The 19,106-nt window shown below is 33.2% G+C and overlaps 1 long non-coding RNA gene across 1 annotated transcript; it reads right to left on the bottom strand.

Annotated features, from left to right (window-relative positions):
* Positions 1 to 5,996: 5,996 nt before the first annotated feature.
* LOC113274302 lies at positions 5,997 to 6,959 on the bottom strand. Its single transcript, XR_003322944.1, has 2 exons — positions 6,831 to 6,959; positions 5,997 to 6,152 (listed from the first exon to the last, which is right to left on the bottom strand). It is a non-coding gene; the product is annotated as an uncharacterized LOC113274302 (long non-coding RNA).
* Positions 6,960 to 19,106: the final 12,147 nt, after the last annotated feature.

Consider the following 19,106-nt stretch of genomic DNA (forward strand, 5'->3'; position numbering starts at 1 on the left):
TCTCATGCTCACAAGAAAACAGACATCTTATAAAAGTGATCTCTTTCATAGGAATCATTACAGGACTTCTGTGCATTCTAGCGGTATAAATCCTTGTGCTGCCAATGAAAGCATGACTTGTGCTTATAATAACAACTCTGGTAAATCTAAGTATAGAGTTTGGAAACCCATCTCGTAAAATCCTCTAGAAACGATCTCTAGAGGTCCTAAACTCAATCATCAGAGAGCTCCATCTCTTGAGATTTCAGGAAGAGTTGTGAGAAATCTCCCTAAAAGTGGATACTGCCATGGGAAGACAAGAAATGCTAAGATCACATATCCAGGAGCATATCACAACTATTCTCTCAATACCTATGGTGAGCTATGTCTCCCTCTGCTACCTAGTAGCATAAGAGTTCCATTCTTGTATCTAACTTGAGAGATGCAAGGATGATGGTTGAGAGATGCTCAAGTACTTAGCTGATTTTCATTTGTTAGATGTTGGTATCTTGTTATAAGATCTTTTAGTATTTCTTTTATCACTGTGACCTTTTTGTTAGGGTTGACGCTTTTGAAAGTGACACAGTTGCAGTTTTTCTTGCCGGATCTATCCCTATTCCTGACGTATGGCTTAGTCCACGAACATCTATTTCTCCTCAAGGAACTCTAGGGTTTCTATTTAGGGTATACTCTTGGATATATATATATATAGCTCATATATGCATCCATTAATCTTCAGAAACGAACCCTACGTAAATTGTTCCCAAATAATAAGTTAACCCTACTATGGAGGAAGATATCAAAGGATGTGATCCCGCTCAAGAGTTTATTCTGAAAAAGATACTTGAAAGGAAGGAGTTTAACTCTTGGATTGAAGATTCTGTCAAGGATTTAATTCTCGTTCAGAAAGAAGTAAAGAGATAACTTGCTAACCTCCAACTGCAGATAAATCAGCTTATTGATGGACATGCAAGAATCCTTGGTACTCAGAACATCTTGATCAGTAATCAGAATAAAGTTATCCTTGACTGTGCTAAGGCTCGACACTTTGCTCGTATTGTTGATCGAAAAACTAACGTTCTGACTCATGAACATGGTGTCTCTACGGTCAACAAAATTAAGGATATCAATGACTCCTATTTCGATGGACCATTCCAGAAGTATGAAATCATCAAGGAAAACTGAGTGTTGTCTATGTTTCATAGTAAGTCTTCTTTTTGGATTAGTTGGAAGAATAACTAGTGCTTGAATAACAATGATTGTGACTACACATAGCTATTATGTTTCATCTTCTTGTGTTTATTTTTTAGGTTTTTTAGGTTAAAATTCTAAAAATATTTGGAGGATGATGTTTTGCAGTATTTAATCTTTATGATTTGATATATTGCAACTTGTTATAAGATATGTATGTTTGCATCCGTGAACTTGAAGGTCCCATACTTTGTCAAAAGTAAAGTCGTTCATGATCGGTATTCATGTATTGATTTAAGGATGAATAGAGTTTTGACAAATACAAAAGTTAAAGCCTATATTATCAGTTCTTTAATGGAAGATAGGTTAAAATCTTTTGTGCACAAGGATAAAGTCTATTATATCGTTATGCAAATAGTGATTGAAAATAGAATGGATCCTTGTATATTCCGCAGTAATGATCATCCCTGATCCATATTTTTATGTATACTGCATGACTCTGTAAGATTCCTCTTATGTTGAGTAAATTAACATCTATGTTAGTCATTTTCTAATGGTTAAATTAGTCGTCTACTCCGTAAGTTCTCTTATGTTGAGCATAATCAATTAAATTGATCACTTTTTGTGTTTAATTTGGTTGTGTATTCCAATTAAATTAATCATGGGTTTACTTGTGATTAATTTGATTGAGTTTTTGGATATATAAAATCATTCTTATGGTTTTTGGTGTCCAATAAAAATCCTTATTTTCTTTCGAAATTAAGGTCGCTCTTGTTGTTCTTTCAGGAATGACATCAAATGGGGGAGAGTTCTTTTGAACTTGTGCTTAATGGTCATATCTTGAGGGGTGTGCGGCTATGGAATTTTAGAGGGGTTATATTATATCTTTAAACTCCTTGATGAATGCATTTAGCTTCGGACTTATGATTGCATCTAAATTAGTTGGTATCTATTTTTTATTTTAGTCTATGAAATGTCTCTTTTGGAAATTTCATTAGGATCCCGTTCTTTTACCTTTGCCAATTTTATTGACAAAAAGGGGGAGAATTAATATGTAGTTCACACTACAAATACATATGGTTTTCGGATCATTGTGTAAGGGGGAGTGATTTCCATATGAGATGGAGTATTGACTAAGGGGGAGTGATACATATCATCATAGTCTTATTGTTGAAGTTGTGATGCAATTGGACTTTGAAACTGTGTAATAATACTATGACACTGTATAACAATGATCGAGACCGATGCTTTCTCATTGTTATAGCTACGGATCTTCAACAGTGATGCTAAACTTACAACCTTTGGGATCATTGGAGTACTTGGAAGTGACGAATATTTCGAGGAACGTTGAAGATTAGGCATGTGGAATAGGAGATACTAAAGTTTCTTTATCTTTTTTGTATTCCATATGTATTGATAGTTTTGTCATAAAAATTGGCAAAGGGGGATATTGTTAGAGCATTGATAGGTCGACCTCGCATTAGTTGCTATCTCAAGCATGTTTGTCAATGTTAGTGATCAAAACTATAAGTCTTGATTTCTAGTCTACTATAGATAAGTATCGGACTAGGATAGAAAGTGTAGTTGAGCTCAAGGACTTCATGGCGATTCATCATACAAGAAGAAGAACTACTCAAGGAACCGGTGGAACTTCTCACTAAAAGGTATGTGAAGATTTGAACTTATCTATCAGTCAAACGTCTATATACTATATCTCCTACTTCTTGAGACAAAAGTCGTATGCTATATATATAGACTTAGATTATACACATTTGGTATTTCGAGCCGAGTATACCTCGCCTATCTATATCTCGAAATATATGTTGGTAAGCGTTTCGCTTCAACCGAGTTTATCTTTACCTAGTGATGAAAGTCATGATATATTTCAATCACTTTGAAAATTTCTTTGATGAGAAATGGTGTAACAACTGTATAACGTCCTCTAAGAATGGTTGAATGATTGGAATGAGAGTTTAGATTACATAACCAATGATGGACATGAGCATTGTTGTGGAAACACATTTATGTACAAGTCATATTCCTTGAACCAAATTTTGCGAACTTTGTTGATCAAGAGAAACCGGAAGAATGACATAATGCCAAGTCCGCGAACTGTCGAACTTCTCATCCCGAGAAATTCTGCTGGAGTTGACAAACTAGTTGCATGAGTACCAGTCCGCGAATCCAGTCCGCGAACCGACGGAAGGTCTCTTGCCGAGATTTTCTGCTAGAGTTTCGAAACTCTACCCGGTTGCTTAAGTCTGCGAACCCAGTGTGCGAACTTGAGAAAGGTTATATATCTAAAGATGATTTCTGAACTTAATCTTAAAAAGACTAAGGAATGCATTTTTCAAACCGTGGCTATAAGAGTTCATGAACCGATTCAAGTGAATCAAATCATCTTTGCTTCAATTGTGTCTTGTGTAGTAGTGTAGTACATGAAATTTCCTTGAAATTGAACAACTCTCTAACTAGTTCATCTTGAAGTCATTTGAACTAGTTATGGTAAAGAAGAACATGGTTGGTATGAAATGCTCACATGACTAACCTTTTGGTTGACTATTGTTGAACCAACAAAGTGCATACGTTTGGGTACGGTTAACAAACCTAGAAGCGTGCATTTCATTTGTGTATAACAAGCTAGGTTTTCGATCTAACGGTTGAGAAATATTAGCTTGAATCTAAATCAGGTTTTCATCTAACGGTGGATATTGATTGCTTCGTTACCAAGGTAACTTGAAGGAAAACCTTGATTTGAAAGACTATATAAGGGGAACTCTAGCTTCTGTGAAAAACTAATCCCCACACCTTAGTGTTATACTAGTTTGCGATCTAGAGTCGATTCTCCTTTAACCTTTGGTTTTCTTTTTCTAAAACCAGGTTAACGACTTAAAGACTTCATTGGGATTGTGAATCCAGACCGATACTACTTTATCGTAGTTGTGTGATCTGATCTTGCATCTTTTATCTTACGAGTAAAATCGAAACGATTGGCTTGAGATTGATATCTCCGATAGGAAAGATAAAAGAAGTCACAAACATCATCGTCTCATTGTTTATAATTCCACGACTTCCTCTTCATTTAATTACAAGTAAGACTGTTGTGAAGTGATTGATTAATCTAGGTTGTTCTTCAGGAATATAAGACCGTATTATGAATTGGTTCCTGTTCACCTTGATTATATATCAAAATACGGAGCAAAAACTTTAGGGTTTTTCTGAGGGAGATAAATTGATCCTTTGATAGACTTGTCTGTGTGAGACAGATTTGTTTATTGTCAAAGCCTGCGATTTCGGATTGTAGCAACTCTTAGTTGTGGGTGAGATCAGCTAAGGGAATCAAGTGCGCATCATCCTGCTGGGATCAGAGGCGTAGGGAGTGCAACTGTACCTTGGATCGGTGAGAGACTGATTGGGGTTCAACTACAGTCCAGTCCGAAGTTAGCTTGGAGTAGGCTAGTGTATGTAGCGGCTTAATATAGTGTGTATTCAACCTGGACTAGGTCCCGGGGTTTTTCTGCATTTGTGGTTTCGTCGTTAACAAAACTTCTAGTGTCTGTGTTATTTCATTTTCCGCATTATATTGTTTTATCTTTATAATTGAAATAATACAGGTTGTGCATTAGATCATCAATTAGAGTAATCCAACCTTTGGTTGTTGATTATCATTGATAGATAATTGGATATTGGTCTTTGGTACCATCCAAGCCATTCCTTGTATTTGATTAGTACTCACAGTTCCTGCTTGAGGAAATCAAATCAAGAGAGAGATATAAACTCATTGATATACTTTTAATTGATTGAGTCTTGTCGATTCTCTTAAAAGTGTATTTGATTTTTTCCATACAGATTGCTAAGCGAAAAATTGGGTGGTGTTGTTAGACCCCCGCTTTTCCCATTTTTTTCATTTGTACATTTTGAAACGAAAGCTCTATTCTCAGGCGATCTATGATGAATTTTTGTGTTCCTTTTTTTTCTTCATTTCTAATTTTTATTCTCAAATCTCTGTTATTAATCTCTCGATTAAGAGAAATCAAGTAACAACTACTGCTAAATCCATCAGTAAGCTAAAATTTTCAGATTTTGAATTATTAGGGTTTTTGAAAGAGGAGTTGAAGTAGATCTTTGTGTTTTCGATCTCCATGCGTGATAACTATTTCATTTTCATGAAAAAGTTTCAGATCTAGAAAAATAATCACGTTATATGTTCATTCTGTAACTATATTTGATTATACTAGTTTCATTTTGTTGGTTTTAGATTTGGTTTTGAGATGATGGTACTGATTCATATACGTCGATTTCATAATAATCACTTTTACAACATTGATTTTCTTACTAATGTTTAGTTTTTGTGTTTGATTTATTATTTTTTTTTGTAGGTTTTATTTCTTCGATTGCAATTGATATCAATTTTAGTTCAATTGACGAGAGTATAAAATTGCAATTGATACCCTAGTTAGAAATGAAGTACAGATTCCCTATACTGCTTAGAAATTGAATGCAAGTCCACTACACTGCTTAGAAATTGGAGTGTATATATGTTGATTAGATAATATGATGCACTGCACTGCACATAACATATTTGTTTAATTCTGCAGGTTTATTCTTTGATTTCAATTGATGAGATTATCATATTCTTTTCAGGTTCGTTTCCATTATTTTCATTCATTTTTTTTTTTGCCTATGATATGATAGTGCATCTAGGCTATACTGTAACACCCCGAGTTCCGGACCAGGGTCAAACCCATATGGAGATCCGAACTCGAAGTGTTACGGGTCGGAAAGAGACTAAAAGTTTTATTTCTCTATAATTATTCCGCTAAGCATAAGAAAATTGTTTTCATACATGAATTCATTTAAATATAAAAAAATATATTATTCTTAACAAAATGTTAAAAATCAAATTACACATCAAATAACAAAAATAACACGGTCAACAAGATATCTAACTTTTTAGTTTCCATTTCCAACTTCCATGAAATCTGCAAAAAATGTCAATTGGGATGAGTTGACGGCTCAATAAGAATACCTTCCCGTCCTCTAAAAGATATAGAAAAAATCACAACAAAATAAACGAAAATTCATGTGAACACAAAATCACAATATGAAATGACAACAACAAGAGAATACAACACAATTTTAATGATTTACTTAGATATCCATTAAACAAACTCATTCATTTATCTTTATGCACGAGTTTCCTCAGTTCGTGCCCTGCCAGTCCTTTTATCGGGGTCATTCCGATAAGTTGCACGAGTATCCTCGATTCATGCCCCGCCAATCCGCTTATCGGGGTCATTCCGACAAGTTGCACGAGTATCCTTGGTTCGTGCCCCGCCATCAAAACAAACATATCGATTCATGTTTAAATCACGATACTAGCAAAACATGACAAACATCATATATTTCTTACAATACAAGAAAAACATTACACACAATTATTCGACATACACGCAGTTCTCGTGAACATTTACACAAACAAATCATAACCAATAATAAAAAACAAAAAGAGCATACAATCAGATTTTAACGCCATGCACATCACATAGATTCAACTCATACAAAATAGACATTTCATAATAATTTCACACAATTTAAAATAGATGTTGAAATCAGTAAAGGAATAAAGATACCCCAAGAGAATGGTTAAGTAAACATACCTTTTTATTATAATTTACATCTCAAAATTCATGCTCCAATGAAACCAATAAATCAACCCACAGAATAATATGTTTCTCCCGTTCATAAAGCACTCCAAATATTGTTCTCCAAATTATTCACATACAAGAAGAGGTAATATAAACTATATATGAGGGAGTTGAAGGTTCTTAGTAGGTATATAAGGAAACAAAGAAAAAAGAAGATGGATAAACAGGATAAAGAATGGTTGGTTCCCTTCTTCTTTTCTCTAGCTAACCACATATATATAATATCTAAATTCATAATGAATTTCATTAATAAAAGTTAATTACCTTTTCAAGTCCATATATATATTTAAGTCTCTAATAAGAAGCTTCTAGCACACAACATGAAGAAATTGAAAGGCTTCTCAATTTCCATTCTATGTAAATTAGTCAATGTATTACAATAATAATCATTATTATTCATTAATTTCACGGACATTTTCTATTAAATGTACCAAAATAATCTTATTAGACTCCATGCAATTTTAACGGATTTCTATTCCACTACTCCATAAGTATATGCGTTAATATTAAAAGTATAAACTTATTTTAATTATCATCGTTCAATTAGCATTTAATTCCTTATAAAATTGTATATAAAATTGAAACGGTTTTCATTTCTCAAATATAACCACGTTTTCTATTATAATAAAATGTCCGTTAATATTCTTTCTAACATGCATGATGAAGATAATGAATGATAACAAAATTTGCTTTTAATTAATTTGTTCTCCCTTTAATTAAGGTTTCTTAATTTAATCTATATTATAAGGGACAATGGTGTTTTTCCATATGGACGGTTATCTGCATTTGTGACACATAAAGGACGGTCTTGATTTAAGTTTTTCAATCTACATTTTTATCATATAAAGAAGGGTTGAGATTGAGCCCCAGATTTAAGATTATCAATTTATATTTTTAGCATCCAAATAGTGATCTAGATTGTTCCACATATTTAATAAGTTTTTGAATTTCCTCTCCACCCTCTTAATGTCATTTATTTGGGAGTTACTTTTCCCATTTAATGTGAAACCATTTCTTTTATTCAAAATTAAATTCTCTTTTAACTTAATCCCTTTCATTATCAAAATCTATATTTTTAGCATATAGAAGAATGGTGATGCCTCGTGCCTAAATTTTTTGGTCATATATGCAATTTGATTTCTTTTTGTTTTTATTCATTAATGTCGTATTTTGTGATAAGGATTTTGTTTCTTCGTTTGAAGTTAAAAGATATTCAAATATGATTGTTCTCTATTCATTTTTACTCTTATATTAGGTTTTTTAATACCCATATCATTTAATCTTTTATTTTTTTATATTGTCTAATTTAACTTTGACTTCTTCGGCCAAAATCAAGAAGATTTTCATGGAGTGAAAATAATTAACGAAGAAAGCCTCGGTTCCATTGTTATTTCCCTTAGAATTTTTAAATATTTTTTTAACTGTATTGCTACTTCTGCTGGAGAGTTTCAGCCTCTTATTTGGACTATTCATGTACATGTTGGTATCAAATGGATCGAGGATTCCTGATTAATATTCTTTTTCTTTATATTATATGAACCTTGAAATTACATCTCTTCATACGGTGCAGGCATATCTTAGAGATTTTATTTTTTTTCTTTATTTTTTAGGGAAATGTCAGACAAACATACATTTCCTAGACATAACTATTTTGATTTTTGGTATATTGTTTATGGTGTGAATCATTAGAAGCCTTCGCATTTGATTTATATATCATTATTGTCTAGGAATCTGACAATAAGCAAAAGTTTTTCTAACACGAAATCTGAAGGGAAGTCGTTTTTAAGATCCATACTTTCCCACCCCTAGATTCAAAGACTCCAAGAGGATGTGATTGGTTTTGAATTATATTCTGTGAAAAAAAAATGCATTAGAATATCAAGAACCATTGATTGACCAGCTTATGCCTACTGATAACCGTATGAGGATTTGATGGGCACATCCTTCATGTAGGATTTTAAAATAGAATGATCACAGAACACCCTCTCATGTGTTACTTCACAATCTTTGGTTAAAATCTGATGGTATCAATCAGATTTTCACGTATCGCTTGCAAAATTTATGGTTAATGAAAGTTTATTGAAAAATTGTCATACACCAAGAACATAAAAGAAGACCAAAAAATACCATGGAAATACATTACCTCCCTCATAGGTTGACCGCCGATGGATAGGAATTTAAGAAGGCTACCATAATTGGAACACGTTTTAGGTTTAACAGTCGTTCAATACCAATAGAATCTAACATACTTACCTAATTTTCTTTGAATGTTAAACTAATAAAACCAAATGGAAAAATTGATAGAACTATTCAAGCAACGACAAAGGGAGCCTAAAATCGAATGACGACAAAAGATGAGAAACCATAAGATTTCTTTACTGGGAGACACAGATGTAGTTGATTTTTCTGAGTTAACGTATACGAATTGGCACTCTAACCGAATTAATAATAATATTGTTGGAGATTCACTTTAATTATAAGTAGGAATACAAAAAAATTTTAGTAAATCGAAGTAATTGAACTGCTTTGACAGGCATCATCGAAAGATTGCAATGGGTAGAAAAACGATAAATTATAATTTGGCGGTATAGAAATAGGACCATCACATTTTACAACTTCATAAACATAAAAACAATGGTGGAAAAATGTTTCATTGCCAATTTCATTGTTGATAGATCGATCATCAGGTCCATCACACTAACAACTAATGATATAAAGTAATATACATGATACAAATTCATAGTATTGTGAAATCGTCACAATAATGATGTCTTATTCCACATTGAATTCCTAAGGAGTATGATTCACAATAATATAACTAATCGCACAAGTGAAGCAAACATTCTGAATCAAAGCCCACGCCGTTACGGCACGGGTCATATCCTAGTATTACAAATGAAACATTATATTTTGTTTCTTCTTATTTCCTAAAACAAATCAAAGTCCTTTCATTTATTAAAATAATTCATTCCATAATATAATTAGTCATTATGTGCCTACTTAAATATCAAATCAAATAATTAAGCATTCCACCACAATTCTTTCATTTTATTAACAAAACATGAAAAAGTCAACATTATTTTTAAATGTGAAAATGAAGATTTTATGGGATAACTAGTTGATTATGAATATGTATATATATTGGGCTCTATATTCATCATATACTAAATGGGCCATCACTAGAAGCCTAAACCGGTATAGAAAAATACTTGGTATCACATTCTTACCGCCTTAAAAGAAATTTTGTCCTCAAAGTTTAGAACATGCTTGTAATATCAAAATCATGTAAACAATAAAATTCATAAATTAATATCAATTTTAGCACCCAATTAACTATGACACGAATTCCGACAAATCAAAAAGATCCATGCGCATAAAATTAAGCAAACAACAACAACAATCATGCGTAGTATTTCACACAACTTTTTTTTTTATCTTTTATTCTCATGGTCCCATTCAAGATCTAAATCCTGGAGCTCTGATACCAACTTGTAACACCCTGAGTTCCGGACCAGGGTCAAACCCATATGGAGAACCGAACTCGAAGCGTTACGGGTCGGAAAGAGACTTAAAGTTTTATTTCTCTATAATTATTCCGCTAAGCATAATAAAATTGTTTTCATACATGAATTCATTTAAAATCAACAAAATGTTAAAAATCAAATTACACATCAAATAACAAAAATAACTCGATCAACAAGATATCTAACTTTTTAGTTTCCATTTCCAACTTCCATGAAATCTGAAAAAAATGACAATTGGGGTGAGTTGACGGCTCAATAGGCATACCTTCCCGTCCTCCAAAAGATACAGAAAACAATCACAACAAAATAAACGAAAATTCATGTGAACACAAAATCACAATATGAAATGACAACAATAAGAGAATCCAACACAATTTCAATGATATACTTAGATATCCATTAAACAAACTCATTCATTTATCTTTATGCACGAGTTTCCTCAGTTCGTGCCTTGCCAATCCGCTTGTCGGGGTCATTCCGATAAGTTGCACGAGTATCCTCGGTTCGTGTCCCGCCAATCCGCTTATCGGGGTCATTCCGACAAGTTGCACGAGTATCCTCGGTTCTTTCCCCGCCATCAAAACAAACATATCGATTCATGTTTAAATCACGATACTAGCAAAACATGAAAAACATCATATATTTCTTACAATATAAGAAAAACCAGTACACACAATTATTCGACATACATGCAGTTCTCGTGAACATTTCCACAAACAAATCATAACCAATAATAAAAAACAAAAAGAGCATACAATCAGATTTTAACGCCATGCACATCACATAGGTTCAACTCATACAAAATATACATTTCATAATAATTTCGCACAATTTAAAATAGATGTTGAAATCAGTAAAGGAGTAAAGATACCCCAAGAGAATGGTTAAGTAAATCTACTTTTTTATTATAATTTACATCTCAAAATTCATGCTCCAATGAAACCAATAAATCAATCCACATAATAATATGTTTCTCCCATTCATAAAGCACTCCAAATATTGTTCTCCAAATTATTTACATACAAGAAGAGGTAATATAAACTGTATATGAGGGAGTTGAAGGTTCTTAGTAGTAGGTATATAAGGAAACAAAGAAAAAAAATGGATAAACAAGATAAAGAATGGTTGGTTCCCTTCTTCTTCTCTCTATCTAACCACATATATATAATATGTAAATTCATAATAATATCATTAATAAAAATTAATTACCTTTTCAAGTCCATGCATATATTTAAGTCCCCAATAAGAAGCTTCTAGCACACACAGCGTGAAGAAGTTGAAAGGCTTCTCAATTTCCATTCTATGTAAATTAGTTAATGTATTAAAATAATAATCATTATTATTCATTAATTTCACAAACATTATCTCTATTAAATGTACCAAAATAATCTTATTAGACTCCATGCAATTTTAACGGATTTCTATTCCACTACTCCATAAGTGTATGCATTAATATTAAAAGTATAAAACTTATTTTAATTATCATCCTTCAATTAGCATTTAATTCCTTATAAATTGTATATAAAATTGAAACGGTTTTCATTTCTCAAATATAACTTACGTTTTCTATTATAATAAAATGTCCTTTAATATTCTTTCTAACATGCATGATGAAGATAACGAATGATAAGAAAATTTGCTTTTAATTAATTTTTTCTCCCTTTAATTAAGGTTTCTTAATTAATATTACAAATGAAACATTATATCTTGTTTCTTCTTATTTACTAAAAAAATTCAAAATCCTTTCATTTATTAAAATAATTCATTCCATAATATAATTAGTCATTATGTGCCTATTTAATTATCAAATAAAATAATTAAGCATTTTACCACAATTCTTTCATTTTATTAACAAAACATGAAAAAGTCAACATTATTTTTAAATGTGACAATGAAGATTTTATGGGCTAACTAGTTTATGATTATGAATATGTATATATATTGGGCTCTATATTCATCATATACCAAATGGGCCATCACTAGAAGCCTAAACCGGTACAAAAAAATATTGCGTATTACATATATTGTTCAATATCAGTCTTAACTAATGTACTGTTTTTTTGTGTGGAGATTTCTTGTCATGTTTTCATTGTTTACTTAAGATCTCATAATGCTTCTTATCCATACTCTCCAATAGAAGTTCATTAGTGTTTTCTTTTCATTTTCATATAATATCTAACATTGCATATAAGCTATTTAAACTCATTTTTCTCGGAGCACATTGTGTATTACCAGTATAGTATAACTGCGCTTTGGGATCATGTATACATGATCGAAATAACCTAAGAATTTTTCAGTGTATGACATCTGTACTGTTTGAATGTTGTTTTAATAAACCTAAATTTCTCGATATAGAATATCTGCACTGTTGGAATCAAGTCTAAATAATATAGGATTTTTTAGTATAATATATCAGCATTATTGTCGTAGGCTCAACAAATTGATAATCTTATTTCCACACCACCATATTTTGTCGTACGAATATTTTTTTTTTTGACAATATCTTTTATGCTAACCAGTGATGGATGCCGTAGGCTCAACAAATTGATAATCTTATTTCCACACAATTAACTGGTAATATAATGGAAGTAAGGATCGTTTCCACGAAGAGCAGTGAGTTATAGTTGTCAAAGTGTCACGGAGGGTGGGGGTGGGGTGGGGTGGGGGTGGGGGGGTGTTTGTTTTATATTTTGAACAAAGTAAAATAATCAAAGCAAATAAAGTTGTATTGTAATCAATATAGAGAAATATGATGGTGGAATAAAAACTAGATCAGTGTTGTTCCCAAAATTCCTTTTATCACTGAGTACGGAAGCTCTCCAATACCAGATTTTATTCGTATAAACTACCTAGTAGTAGCTCACTCAAGGTGTAATTTGGTCGAATGCTTTATCTTTTGTGAATTTATAGGTTGATCCTAGTAGTTAGACTCTTAGCTCAAGGTCCATTTTCTAGTGTTGTTTATACACACAATCGCTCCACAGAATCCCTCTGCAAGGTATCGTGTTCTCTACTTGTGTAAAGTTTATTCGACGATTTCTTATCTCCTAACTCAATACTAGCAATAGATTAAATCAACAAATCAATCCAGTTGGCCACCTAGATAACCTATCAATCAATCATAAATATTCGATATAGTATAAACAAACGATAATCATATGAAGAACTTCAAAGTAGATTAATATAATAACTCAAATCTTGTTTACAACTTAGAATTCATCCTCAATCAATAGGTGTTTAGATACTCATAGATGTAAAAACATCCATGATATACATATGAGAAAAGTAAAGAGATAACGTTACAAAAGAGGAATCGCTCTGAAACCCTAGCTTTCGCTCCGTGTGATGTTTCTCCTATCCAAAGATTATAATTTCGTGACTTATTGATATCCTCCCATTTTACATAACTTAATACCTTTTTATAGGTTTACATTGCTTGGTCTTCACGTATTTAGTTCGATCCAAGAACCCGACCTGAAAACACGAAATAACGACTCCAGATGTGCCCTTAGGCCTTCATAACCTAAAAATAAAGTATTCAGGGACTCTAAGTATGCGTAACCGTACGCATACTGCAAAATCCAGCATAAATTTTCGAACTTCAAGTATGCATACCCGTATGTATACTTTACTGTCTTCGGTATTCGTTAAAAGCTCGTTTTGGCCACAACTTCTTCGTCCGAACTCGGAATGACCTCATTATTTTTGCATTCTTTTTATCTTTCAATTATATTAAATATGGTTATGATAAATATTTAATTTTAATGATCTAATATTAGTATTTGTCCCGTTTCTTGATTTTGAGTGTTTTGCTCCTTCATCGCACTTCTTCCACTTCTCTTGGACTTAGGCACTTGGATACTTGGAATAATTCTCTTCATAGATCTTTTCAGAACTTTGTAGATCCTTTTTGGATGATTCACCTAATAGATACAAGTAAGAGAAAACAAGAGTAATAATACGAAAATATGCAAGAATAATAGCTAAAACAAGTATGGAATGAACACTAAAATCATATGAAATATGCACCTATAAAATTCCCCACACTTAACTTTTGCTAGTCCTCGAGCAAACTAAACAAAAATAGTCCTAAATACAACAACTCCATGTCGTCGATAATACGCTGACACTTAGCATGTATAACAATCCTTTAAACCCCTAGGTGTCTCTAGTGGACGAGTTATAGTCTCGTGAGGGCTTACAAGAGGTATACCAACAAAACCTACTCCAACTTCTTGCATTGGGGAATTACTTAGGATAGACACAAAGTAGTAGCTAATAATTAGCTCACATATGTTTTTTAGATGTAAACATCCCACATACATTCCAATCGTCACACACAACAAATTACTTACGTGTGACATTCAAATTGATTGCAAAACTATACTAAGATATTCATTGTTCTTATTGCAACATTTGCCACAACACTCGCATACTTAAATCATATGGATAGATAAGAAAATGGAGATAGAAAAGTGAAGTGTGCAAATGTTGACTAAAGTGAAAGATGTTACCCACAATACTTGTATGAATGTCGTCAAAGGATTCTTATTTATAGTGCAATGGATGAGAGAAGCACCCATTTAACTTGACCACATGATTAGATACTCTAAGCGCATGTTTCATTTTCAATAATTATGCGATAGTTGCCTTGGATCCTGCGTTCCACGCTTGTTTAGGCGATGAAGACAGGGACAACGTTTTACGCATACTGCCACCCAAGTGTCAAGAACCTCATCAATAGTCTTTTTTACTTGCTATATAATGATAATAGGTTTTTATTTTTTTATCGACTACATGATTAGATATTCTAAGAGCATGTTCCTTTTCAGCAAGTACGTGATAATTGCTTTGGATCCTGCGTTCCACACTTGTTTAGGCGACGGAGACAGGAACAACATTTCACATGTATTGCTATCCAAGTGTCGATAAATGAAGAGGAGCCTTGTATAAATGTTTTTTTTTCCGGCTCACTCTTTATAAGTGTAAGACAATTGTCTATGAGGCTTTTATATACTCAACCAATGATTACCTTGATACAACATCCACGGTAGTATCAGGATCCCACCAAATCACTTTAGAGAAACATATAACTGCAAAAATAAAAAGAAAATGATTCAATAATGATTAATTGAAAGGATGAATCTTTCAAACGACTACCATAGCTGAGTTTCGCATTCAATTATGAACATATATATTTAAGGACTATAGAATGATAAAGTGGAACTCAATCTATAGCCGTAAGAACTATTTCAACCTTAAAAGGTTTAGAGTGTCATCCTAAATAGTTCAATATTAACTCCAAAAGATGAAGTCTCAAGAATGCAAGAAATCAAAGAGTATGATTTATTTTATTTGCATATGCATATAGTATGATACTAAATGCTCCACCACACTTAAACTCAACATTGTCCTCAGTGTTCAAAACCAAAAATTCAGATTTCTGACAAAACATCCCTGAAAAACTCAAAAATTGTCCCAATGGGTAGGGAACTAGGAAAAACATCCTTAATGAAAGTTATTATCCTACGTGTTTTATATAAGGTGTCAAAAGGGAATAGTTTTTCGATAAACGATCTGACTTTCACGGCATCCGGACTGATAGACATGTAATTTGAAAAAGTTCTGGAAAAAATACCGAAACTCAAATGTCCATGCCTATCTTGAAAAAGCGGGGGTCTAACAACACCACCCAATAGTTCGCTTAGCAATCTGTATGGACAAACTCCGAAATACTTTGTTAGAGAATCAATTAGACAGTCAGACTCAATCTAGTAAAAAGTATCTCAAGGAGTTAATATCTCTCTCTTGTTTTGATTTACTCGAGCTAATAAAAATCAGCCAATCTTTAATCAAACACAAGGAATAACTTGGATGGTACCAAATACCAATATCCAAGTGTCAATCAATATCAATCAACAACCGTTAGGTCGGATTTCCAATTGATTGAACTTAAACGCACAACCTGTATTATTTAAAATTATAAAGATAAAACAATATAATGAGGAAATTGAAATAACACAGACACCAGAAATTTTGTTAACGAGGAAACCGCAAATGCAGAAAACCCCCGAGACCTAGTCCAGATTAAACACACACTGTATTAAGCCGCTACAGACATTAGCCTACTCCAAGCTAACTTCGTACTGGACTGTAGTTGAACCCCAATCAATCTCCCACTGATCCAAGGTACAGTTGCACTCCCTACGTATCTGATCCCAGCAGGATACTACACACTTGATTCCCTTAGCTGATCTCATCCACAACTAAGAGTTGATACGATCCAAAATCGCAGGCTTAACAATAAACAAATTTGTCTCACACAGAAAAGTCTATCAAAGGATAAATCTGTCTCCCACAGATAAACCCTAAAGTTTTGTTCCGTATTTTGATATGAAATCAAGTTGAACAAGAACCAATTGATAATATGGTCTTATATTCCCGAAGAACAACCTAGATTAATCAATTACCTCACAACAGTCTTACTCGTTATAAAACAAGAGGACGTCGTGGAATCACAAACAGTGAGACGAAGATGTTTGTGACTTCTTTATCTTTCCTATCGGAGATAAATCTCAAGACAATCAAAGATTGTACTCGTACGATAGTAGATGCAAGATCAGATCACACAACTACGATAAAAGTAGTATCGGTCTGGCTTCACAATCCCAATTAAGTCTTTTAGTCGTTAACCTGGTTTTAGAATAAGAAAACCAAGGTTAATGGAGAATCGACTCTAGCAAGTGCACTAGTATCACACGAGAAGGTGTGGGATTAGTTTTGCACAAGAGCCAGAATTTCCCTTATATAATCTTTCAAATCAGGGTTTGCAATCTAGGTAACTTAGTAACAAAGCATTCAATATTCATCGTTAAATGAAAACCAGATTTAGGTTCAAGCTAATATTTCTCAACCGTTAGATCGAAAACTTAGCTTGTTATACACACAAAAACATACGCTTCTAGGTTTGTGTGAACGCACCCAAACGTGTACATTTGTTGGTTTAACATAGTCAACCAAAATGGTTAGCCATTTCATCATTTCATATCAACCATGTTCTTCTTCACCATAACTAGTTCAATTGACTTCAAACGAACTAGTTAAGAGTTTTTCAATTGCAAGGAAATCTCATGTACTAAACAAGACACAATTGAAGCAAAGATGAATTGATTCACTTGAATCGGCTCATGAACTTTATAGCCACGGTTTGCATACTGCATTCCTTAGTCTTTAAAGATTAGTTCAGAGATCATCTTTAGATACAAAACCTTTCTCAAGTTCACAAACAAGTTCGCGGACTTAAGACAACCAGGCAGAGTTTCCAAATTCAGCAGAAAATCACGGCTAGGAGACTTCCGCCAGTTCGCGGACTGAGTTCGCAGACTTGGTACTCAAGCAAACGAATTTGAAACTCCAGCAGAAATTCTCGGGAAGGGAACTTCCGTCAGTTCGTGAATTGAGTTCGCAAACTGAGTTCGCGAACTTGGCTGAGCCAATTCCTCCGGTTTCTCTCGATCAACAAAGTTCGCAAACTTTGGATCAAGGAATAGGACTTATGCACATATGTGTTTCCACAGCAATGCTTATATCCATCAATGGTTATGTCACCTATACTATCATTCCAATCATTGAAACATTCTTAGAGGACGTTATATAGTTGTTACACCATTTCTCGTCAAAGCAATTTTAAAGAGGATTGAAACGTTTCATGACATTCGTCACTACATAAAAATAAACGTGATCGAAGCGAAATGCTTACCAACACATATTCCGAGATATAGATAGGCGAGATATACTCGGCTCAAAATATCAAGTGTGTATAATAAAGTCTATATATCCATGACTTTTGTCTCAAGAAGTAGGAGATAGATATAGATAGACTTTTGAGTGATAGATAAGTTCAAGTCTCCACATACCTTTTTGTTGATGAAGTTCCACCGGTTCCTTGAGTAGATCTTCGTCGTTGTATGATGAATCTCCATGAAGTCCTTGAGCTCAACTACACTTTCTATCCTAGTCCGAGACTTATCTATAGTAGACTAGAAATCAAGACTTATAGTTTTGATCACTAACATTGACAAACATGCTTGAGATAGAAACGCATGCGAGGTCGACCGAGCTATGCTCTAACATATCTATCCAACTTAAAAGACTCCAAATTAAGATTTTATTTTTGGAATAGAAATATGAGTCTGTCCTCTTTAAAGTTTGGGGTCAACCACTCAAATCGGACTCCGTATGAAGTCTCGAGAGCTGTTTTCGTGATAAGTGCACAATCAAAAAAATTCTGACGAAAATCGTTTCGCCCAAAACTTTCATTATAGATATAGGATTTATAAAGTGTAAGATGGGAATGCAATATATGATATGCAAAAATAATAAAATTAAAAACAAAAGGGATAGAGATACAAAACCGATGGGTTGCCTCCCATTTAACTCTTAGTTTAATGTCCTCAGCCCGACTAGGCATTCCCCAAACTACTTGTCCAGATGAAGTAAATCACGAAGCTCAATTTCTTCCATGTTCACATAAGCAATGCTTTCATAGTATGACTTTAATCTATGGCCATTCACCTTTAAAGTTGTTCCATCTCTAAGACTAGAAATTTCAACTGCACCATAAGAGAAAACATTAGTAACAACAAACGGTCCAATCCATCTGGACCTTAGCTTCCCAGGAAATAGTTTAAGACGATAATTAAAT

This window comes from Papaver somniferum, chromosome 4, assembly GCF_003573695.1.
Source record: "Papaver somniferum cultivar HN1 chromosome 4, ASM357369v1, whole genome shotgun sequence".
In the NCBI taxonomy this organism is placed as follows: Eukaryota; Viridiplantae; Streptophyta; class Magnoliopsida; order Ranunculales; family Papaveraceae; genus Papaver; species Papaver somniferum.